Source organism: Schistocerca gregaria, chromosome 1, assembly GCF_023897955.1.
Source record: "Schistocerca gregaria isolate iqSchGreg1 chromosome 1, iqSchGreg1.2, whole genome shotgun sequence".
Lineage (NCBI taxonomy): Eukaryota > Metazoa > Arthropoda > Insecta > Orthoptera > Acrididae > Schistocerca > Schistocerca gregaria.
The window spans coordinates 1,098,645,861-1,098,656,085 of NC_064920.1; positions in this window are offsets into that span (position 1 = coordinate 1,098,645,861).

Consider the following 10,225-nt stretch of genomic DNA (forward strand, 5'->3'; position numbering starts at 1 on the left):
TTCTCTCCATTGCACTGTCTATGCTGGCAAATACACAATGCCACTGCCATAGCCCTCAAGATGGACTTGTCCCACCATAGGAACTGAATAGGTATATGCCACATCTCTATATTATCACCACCATAGTTCAGTGCTTAACACACATCCCGAAGCTGCCAGTTTATGTACCCTTAAGTATCTACTGGAAGCAAGTAAATGTAGCACTCATGTATCTCAATATTAGAATGAGAAAAGTCTGGTTTACGGAAATGAGAAAGAAAGGAGGTTTTATTCAAACCATGGATAAAATTTAGAAGACTTTATACGCAAGGAGTCTCCTGCATTCTGCTAGTGGAGCTTTTCAAGAGAGGTTGGAAGTCTCCCTGTGGTTGTAGTAGTAATGCATTAGTGTCTCAAAAAAGTGTGACCGCACAACATTCAGTTGAGGTCTTGGGTTAGGGACTGACAAGGTTAAAATGATATTATCTAGAATTGCTGGTCAGTACTTCTGAGAGACACAAAAATACACTACCCTATCATTCAGAACTACCAGCTCCTCCCTCAGGGAGGAGAGGGCAGTGTATGGAAGCAGTGCATAAAAATAGAGGTTCAGGTCTCTCGACCCCAAACATATTGAGATATCTATTGGCTAGGTAATTACAATCCAAGCCTTATTGCTAGTAACAGAAAATGCGTAACAGGTGTTACATAATTATGAAGAGCAAGTTAGGAAACAGTGTGTTATGCACTGGTGGAATTATTGTTCTCAAGATTAAAACTAAGTTAATGGTAACCACAGTTGTACAGTTTTACATGCCGTAATCACTAGCAGATGATGATAAAAATAAATATAATGTATGAAGAACAAATGGGACATATGGAACAAAGAAACCAACTACTGGATGGCAAAACAAACTCAGATGTGGATACTCAGATTGTAACCTAGTGCTGGTGAGAATACAGGATATTAACAAATGAAGTTGAGACTGCTAAGACAGTTACTGCTGAACTACATTTAAGTGTTGAGTGCAGTACAACAGAAAAGGAGTAGAATGTAACAAAGAAATAATTGAAGCCCAAAATGTTACTGAAAGGGAAACAGCCATCAGTAACTCTCAGTATTTGGATCTGGATCAAAGCAAAGAAGGGAATGATGTTTAGTAGTAGAAATATCGTAATTACCAATCAGTGAAATTATGAAGGGTCACAAACAACAAAAAGAGAGTGGCAAAAGCAAAGAATATTTACAGTGTACTTCTAATAGTACGAAATGTGAACATAACATTTCGGAGAATTTTCTGAAGCAGTATTTATGGAGTATAGAGTTGTAGAAAAGTAAGATATGTACAATAGAAAGAGAAACTTGTGAAATGTGCTGCTGCAGAAGGCGCCTTCAAACTATTAGACAAAGAAGTTTGTTGTGAAGAACCATGGACAAGAAAAAACGAGGAAAGAAGTCCATGGAAAATCATTACAGGGGGAGGGGGGGATGTGGACCATTTGTTGAAGCATCTCATGTTCTATACACCAGAAGTGTTAACTAATTGATAGGGACATGGAACAGAACTTAAATACATTCCAGCACTGAAGTGAGGAACCGGGCAAGGGTGTGGGAATAGGGGTGCAGCGTGGAGGATGTAGAAGTATGCCAATAAAGATAATTCACCATAGTGTAGGCACTGGTGTTTTGTACTTGTGAGATGTGGAGGGCAGGATTACATAAAGGAAGAAAGAGCTGAAAGAAAAATGTGGATGAGAATTTACAGGACTATAAACCAAAGTTTCAGACCATAGTGAAAAGGAAGGGAGCAGGAAGTGGGGTACAGTTGTAAGACAGAGGCTAACAGCAGTTGAGGTCAGGGAGATTATGACATCAAAATGTGTTGAAGGCAACTTCCCCTGCATAACTCAACAGACGATCCAGATAGCAGGGATTGCAAAACAGTTATTGAAGTTAACCATTTCATGCTCAGGAGGATGGTCTGCCAAAGTTTTGGCAGACAGCTATTCAGTGGCAATGACTGAATAAAAATCTATGTAATAATTGTAGAAAATGTATGTTTTTAGACTTTTGTGACCAGAGTCAACATGCATAAAACTCTTGGTTGTAGACCATCTCAAGTAAAACATTGAAACAATATTTCAGCTAATATTGCCAGTGGCTTTCATCATGAAGTCCATGTGCAATAGTGTCTTTAGTATTGATTTAAATTTTATAACACTTTCTGAAATGTCCCACTGTAGTTGATAACTGTGCTCCCACTGAAATAACCTCTACTTCAACACCTCCAACCAGTTGCTCAGAATCTAATCTGTCATATCAACGATAGAAACTGGTTCCTTCAATGACCCAAAAATGCCATACTCTCTTCCCCTTCCCCCAGTGCTACCTGGATCCCAAGTTATTACTGTTGATCCCACCTCCCTAAACATTCCTCATGCACCTGGCCTTGCTACTGTTCATACAACTTACCAATTACATCCCAGTGCGCAACGACTTCTCTTCTGAGGGGAAGATATAAAATCAGATCTGCAGAACAGCCATGGGCATCTGCATGTCACCTTCCTTTGCCAACCTGTGTACAGGCCATCTAGAGGAAAGTTTCCTAACCCTAACCTCTCAAACCCCTTGTTTTGGTTCAGTTTCTTTCATTAAATCTTCATTCCTCCATAACCTCATCACGACCTCTCCCATCCACTTCACCTGGCCCTCCTCAACACAATGTGCTACCTTCTTGGTCGTTGACTTTCACCTCACTGATGGCTCCATCCATATTAAGCCCACTAATCACCAGCAATACCGGCATTTTGACAGCTGTCACCCCTTACACACCAAAAATTGCTCCCAGATATGCAGTGATGAAAATTCTCTTGCCCACCACACTGAAAATCTTACGAAGACTTTCATAGATACGCACTACCTCACAAAACTAGGCTGCAAACAGATTTCCTGCACTATGTCCTTCGATAATCGTAATCCTACACTGTTCCCAAGAATGAGCTGAAAAGGGGTGCCCCGCCCCTATAACACAATACCACTCCAAAATGGAATAACCAAATCACATGGGCTTTGATTATGTACCCACCCACAATCCAGCACACTCCTCCTAAAATGGTATACCATTGCCCAGCCAATCTAAACAACATCCTGGTCCATCCCTGTGCCACTCCTAATCTCTTGCGGCAGATTTCATATCCCTATGAAAGGCCCAGGTTCAAGACTTGCCCCAGCACATCCTTCTTCAGTCTTGTCCAGGGTTATTCTATTCTATCAGAAGCAGGTTCACCTGTGAAAGCAGTTGTGTCATATACCATCTTCACTGCAATTTCAGCATTTTACATTGGCACGACAGCAACCAACTGTCCACCTGAATGAAAGATCACTGCCAAACTGGAAAAGAACAAAAATGACCACGCACTTGCACAACACATTGCTAAGCATAACACACAAGAGTTCAAAGGCTGCTTCACAACCTTTGCTCTCTGGGTCCTTCCTTCCAACACCAGCTTTTCTGGATGCTGAAGATGGGAGTTATTCTTGCAACACATCCTTCACTCTTATAGTCTTCCTGGCCTCAGTCTCTGCATAACCCATTGTTCCCACACCTTCTACCCAACAACTTTCCCTTTCTCTGTCCTGTCACTCCCTCCCTATCCACACCATGTTCCTCATGCATCATACAAATTCCCTGGCTCCAGTACCGAGCAAGGTTGCGCAGTGGTTAGCACACTAGACGCACATTCAGGAGGACGACGGTTCAATCCCGTCTCCAGCCATCCTGATTTAGGTTTTCCGGGATTTCCCTAAATCGTTTCAGGCAAATGCCGAGATGGTTCCTTTGAAATGGCACAGCCGATTTCCTTCCCTAACCCGAGCTTGCGCTCCGTCTCTAATGACCTCGTTGTCGACAGGACGTTAAACACTAACCACCACCACCACCACCACCACCACCTGGCTCCAGTGCCATTATGCAGCATGCCTAGCCCCTGCACCTGCCATCCCTCGCTCCCACATTCCTATCATTATATATCTAATTCTACATCTATACTGTGCAGACAACTGTGTGGTGCATGGCAGAGGGGACATCCCACTGTACGAGTTATTACAGTTTCTTCCTGATCCATTCATGTATGGAGAGTGGGAAGAATGATTGTTTGAATGTCTCTGTGCATGCAGTAATTATTCTGATCTTATCCTCGTGATCCCTATGTGAGCAATATGTAGGGGATTGTAGCGTATTCCTAGAGTAATCAATTTAAGACCAGTTCCTGAAACTTTGTTAATTGATTTTCTCAGGATAAGTTACTTCTATATTCAGGAGTCTTCCAGTTCAGTTCCTTCAGTATCTCTGTGACACACTCTCACAGGTTAAACAAACTTGTGATCATTCGTGCTGGCTTTTTCTGTATACATTGAATATCCCCTATTAGTCCTATCTGGTGCATATCCCACACACTTGAGCAATACTCTAGAACTGGTCACAGGAATTATTTGTAAGCAAATTCCTTTGTAGACTGATTGCACTTCCCCAGCACTCTACCAATAAACCGAAGTTTAGCACCTCCTTTAGCCACGACTGAACCTATGTGATCATTCTTCCATTTCATATCCTTACAAAGTGTTACATTTGTATGAGTTGGCCGATTCCAACAATGACTTACTGATATTATAGTCACAGGATATTACATTTCTGAACATTTACAGCAAGTTGCCAATCTCTTATCAGTCTTATCAAGACCTGACTAAATATTTATGCAGCTTCTTTCAAATAGTACTTCATTATAGATAACTGCATCATCTGCAAAAGCCTGATTTTATCATTAATATTGTCTGTAAGTCCATTAATATACAACATGAGCAACAACGGTCCCAACACACTCCCCTGAGGCACACCTGAAGTTACTTCTACGTCTGACGATGACTCTCCATCCAAAATGACGTGCTGCATCCTCCCAACCAAAAAGTCCCCAAGCCGGAAAAAAATTTCGCTTGATGCTCCATATGATGTACTTTTGACAATAAGCTTGGGTGTGTACTGAGACAATGCTTTTTGGAAACCAAGAAATACTGCGTCAAGCTGATCGCCCTGATCCAAAGCTTTCAGTATGTCATATGAGAAAAGTGCCAGTTGGGTTTCACATAATTGATGTTTTTGAAATCCATGCTGGTTGGCATTGATGAGGTCGTACTGTTCGAGATACCTCATTATGTTTGAATTCATAATATTTTCTAAGATACTACAACAAATTGATGTCGAGGATATTGGATCGTAGTATTGTGGATCATTTCTACTACCCTTCTTGTAGACGGGTGTGACCTGTGCCTTTTTCCAAGAACTGGGCACAGTTTTTTTGTTTGAGGGATCTATGATAGATTACTTAGAAGAGGAGCTAACTCAGCCACAAATTCAGTATAGAAACTGACAGGGATTCCATTGGGGCCTGGAGCTTTGTTCAATTTTAATGATTTCAGCTGTTCTTCAACAGCACTGACACTGATACTTCATTCATCTTTTCAGTGGCATCAGGATTAAATGGGGGCAGTCTAGCATCTAATACAGAATGTAGCACGACGTAGTGAGGACCAAGACAGTTATCTTTAGCATATGAACTGTACTGTTTTCCCCTTACACACAAAATATCACAACAAACATTTCTCTCTGACTCATGCTGCCTGTCATCTGGATCCACTTAAAAGTTGAGTTTGAAGTGACTACACAGTTATGATACCTTCGTACCATATTCCAGCATACACAGTCATCAGTCCCTGGTCTTCCAGCATCTGCCTCAGCCCTAACCTGTGGCAGTAGGTCTTTAGATGCCATAGTCTCGAGTAAGTCCAGGATTTCATGTGTGTGGTGGGTTCAGTGGGAGGGCATGCAGGCCAAGCAATTGGCTACCACGGCCTATCTTCTGTTGCCCAAATCACTGGTCCAAATGATCTCAGACTGCACATGAAAAATGAGGTTGTGCGTCCTCATGCTGGAACCATGCCTTTTGATACGCATGCATTGACATCTTCCAAGAGCCCATATAATATGCTGACAAGGAATCGCAAATATGCAGCTTAAGTGAACTTTGGTGGACGAAGGTATAGCCTAGTCACATGTCCATCCAGAAACTCTGTCCAAATGTTCAGACAGTATCATTTCTGAAACCCGTGAGGGAGCACAGCGTGTGGGTTTCGAGGCTTCATCCTTGAAAAAGGATCCCCCTTGGCAAGTTGGTTTCGTCCACAGCATGGTGCAAGAACCACGTGCAGAAGTGGGCTTGTGGTGCAAAATCATGTGGCTACATTGCCTATACATTGTGGGTGAGGTATATGTGTAGCTGCTGCTCGTACAGAACATGCCAGTCAGTTTGCTGATCCACATTCAATCTACTTGCTACATTTCTGACACTTTTTGTCGCATTCTGTTCCACTTCGTAGAGTACAGCCTCTTCAAAACTCTGGTGTGCTGCGCCACTGTGGAACAACACTTGTCAGTCTGGCTGGTGGTGGTGATGGTACCTCTCTCTGAGGCCCACTGGTACACTGTACCAAACAGAGATGTGAAGCTGTCTGGTGGTATGGGAAATAGTCTGCATATTACTGACAAGCAGCCCTCCTGTTGCACAGAGCTCACACAGTAACATTATGTTGGCATATTTCACGATTGTGCAGTTTACCACAGTCAACAGTGATATACTAAAAATGAAATGCACGCACAGCTTGTACTCTGTGTTTAATGAATTATTACTACTGTACAGTATGAAAAAAGACCACAAGCACAACAGCAGGTACAAACCTCTCTAGACAGATCACAAACTCAAGTGAACGGGATGTAAATGAACCTGTAGTGGGCATGGGACATCACATGATCAGTGCTTGAGGAGCGTAATACCCTCGTCTGTGGTGCTGGAAATGTGGGAGATTTTAACGTGTGTTGTGGTATTTTGTGTATAGCGAGAAAAATGGAATGTTTCCAGACATGAGTTCCTGTGATAAGCTTAACAGACTTGGTTCCCACTACAAGGCCACAGTGTCTGTAAATGGAATTTACTGACACCCTGTACATCGGCCTTGAGTCAACAGGCACATACACATATTGAAAAGTTTGCTAGCTTTTGGAGAACTCTTTTTACACAGGAAGTTTGAATATAATTACCTTCAGTCACAATTTTGTTGTTGTTGTTGTGTGTGTGTTTTATTTGTACTACATTACAGCAGGCATTTTGCTCTGTGTGGATCCATCTTCATGTGCAAATAATTTAATACATAATTTACATTTGCTCTTAGTGAGCTGAAATGCATTTCCCCATTATGATGAAGTTAGATATTAGGTTCTATATTTGTATGTAACCTTCTCGAAACAGGAAATTGCATTTCACCTCACTCGAGCAAATGTAAATTACACATTAGACAATTTGCACCTGAAGGTGGACCCACAGGGTCCAAAATACATCGTCTAATTTAACAAAACATGAAAAAATTGTGAATGAGGGCATTTTTATTCAGACTTTCTTTGCACTGAATACAGTGAAGTTCACAACCGCAAAATATGGATAAAATTGAATCCTTTTTTGAGTTGTAGTGTACACACACACACACACACACACACACACACACACACACACAAACCTATACAGCTACATTCTACAGGGTGCATACTCTGTGTCTGAACCGCATCTGCAGCTTGACTAGGGAGGAGATTGTGACGAGTGTAGAGGGTGAGAAAGGAGGTAGGGAGTGTGAAAGAGGTTTGGGGAAAGGTGGTCGGCAGCCAGGAGGGAGGAAGCAGCAGCCTGGCATAGGGATGCAGCATGGACACCAATATTGCTACACACAATGATACAGGTGAATGAGTTGAGACGGGGTGACAGAACAGAGGCAAGAGAGACTGTGTTGAGGAGAATGTGGATTGAGTGAAGTTTGTCTTGGGTTGGGTGGAAATGGGTGTGGTGCAAAGGGCAAGTGGAGCTTGAGCCAAGGATGGCTACAGGAATGAAGAATGTGTCACAAAGGCAGTTCCCAACTATTCAATTTAAAGAACCTAAGTGCTGGGAGGGAATGATCTAAATGACATGAGTTGTGAAGCAGCAACTGAAATAGAGTGTGAAATGCTAAGTAGCATGTTTCATCGCTGGTAACCAAATCTTCTCTTGGCCATAGTTTGGCCTTGATCATTCATTCAGGTGGACAGTTAGTTGGTGGACATGCTCACATAAAATGCTGTGCAAAAAATTGCAGTAGAGCAGCTGTATGACATGATTGCTTTTGCATGTCTCTGTGCCTCTGGTAATAAGCATAATTAAAGCATGTAACAGGACTAGAATAGGACGTGCTAGGTGGGTTGATGGGGCAGTCCTTGTAGTTCGGTCTTCCACAGACAGATGTCAGGGGGTTAGGACTGGATGTGGCATAAGGGTGGACCAGGAAATTGCCTAGATTGAGTAGGCAATGGAATACCATTTTGGGAGGGTTGGAAAGGATTGTGGGTAGCATTTTCTTTGTTTCTGGGCACAATGATAAAAAGTCAAAGCCCTGGCAAAGGATATCGTTCATTTGCTGCAGTCCGGGATAATACCATGTGATGCTCCTTTGAAGAGGTTCAAAGTGTGTGTGATGATAGGCAAGTGAGATTTGTCCATGGACTAGGTTTGAGGGATAGTCCAGTCTGCAAAGATCTTAATGACTTCTCCAGCACATTGGGCAAAAGGAATACTTGTCACAGCAGTGTTTCAAAAAATTTGAGAATTTTTGGAGGATGTGCCTAGAGTGCTCATCCAGGTGTTGGATGGCAAGGATATCAATTTGGGAGATATGTTGTAAGCAGTTGGGGTTGCACAGTAACAGTATCTTGCAGAGGGAGTGGAAGTGGTTCAGGGATGTCTGTACCATGGACATTCATTTCTCTACTAAGAGGTTAAGCAGAATCCATTTTTCTCCTCACCCCAACAATTCTGGACACACTACTGTAGCTGGTTACTGTGCTCCCACCAAAAAATCTCCACTGTTGATCAGCACCTCCAAATAATTTCCCATACCCTAGCCTCCCACGTCATAGATACAAACCACTTCCTACACCATCTACCAACTATGACCATCTGGATCCCGACCCGTAACTGTTAAAGCCACCTCCGTTACCCAACATCATGCATGTCTATGACTTGCTGCTATCAAACGCTGTTTTTTCTGGATCCAAACGCACCATCTTATTTCTTATGCATCTAATTACATCTTCACACACAGCTACTCCTCCTACGAGGGGGGGGGGGGGGCAGCTCTATGGCACAGCCATGGGCACCTGCATGGCACTTTCCATTGGCAATTTGTGTAAGAGCCATCTAGAAGAAACCTTCCTAGCAACTCAGACCCTTGACTGGTTCGGTTTCATTGATGGTATCTTCATGATCTGGACCCAGAGCCAACAAACATTATCCTCATTTCTCCACAACCTAAACACTTTCTTTCCCATTTGCTTTACCTGGCCCCCTTCGGCCCAATGCGCCACCTTCCTTGACGTTTACCTCCACTTATACCTTCTATAGTTTGGCCACCCACAGATGTGATGCATCTGTAGTGAATATTCCTTTGCCCAGTATCCTGAAAGTGTTGTTAAGGCCTTCAGAGACAGGCCTTGTTCCTCAAATATAATCCACAGACACATTTCACCCCTAGTCTTCCCATCACCCCTAGGAATCCAATGGAAAACAGCACCTCCCCATAATCCAGTATCACATTGGACTGAAAACTGAACCATATCCTTCATCAGGGCTTCAACTATTCATCATAGAAATGAGGGACATACTACCCACAATCATTCCCACCCCTCCCAAAGTGATACTCCAATGCCCACTCAATCAAAACAATTCCACCCTTTTGCCATACCCACTCTCAGTGTCTTGGAACAGGGATCAGATCCTTCTGGAGGATGAGGTTCATGGCCGCCGAACACATCCTACTTCAGTCCCCTCTCAGGCTTTTCGTATCCAATCAGAGGCAGGGCTACCTGTGAAAGCACTCATGTCATATAGCAGCTCTGCTGCAATTCGTGCACAGCATTTTATGTTGGTATGACTACCAACCAGATTTCCACTCGAATGAATGGTCCTGCCAAACTGTAGCCAAGAGCAGAGTTGACAACCCAGTGGCAGAACATGCTGCTGAGCACAACATACTTTATTTCAATGGCTGCTTCACAACCAGTGTCATCTGGATCCTCCTCCCCAGCACCGGCTTCTAAGAACTATGTAGAGGGGAGTT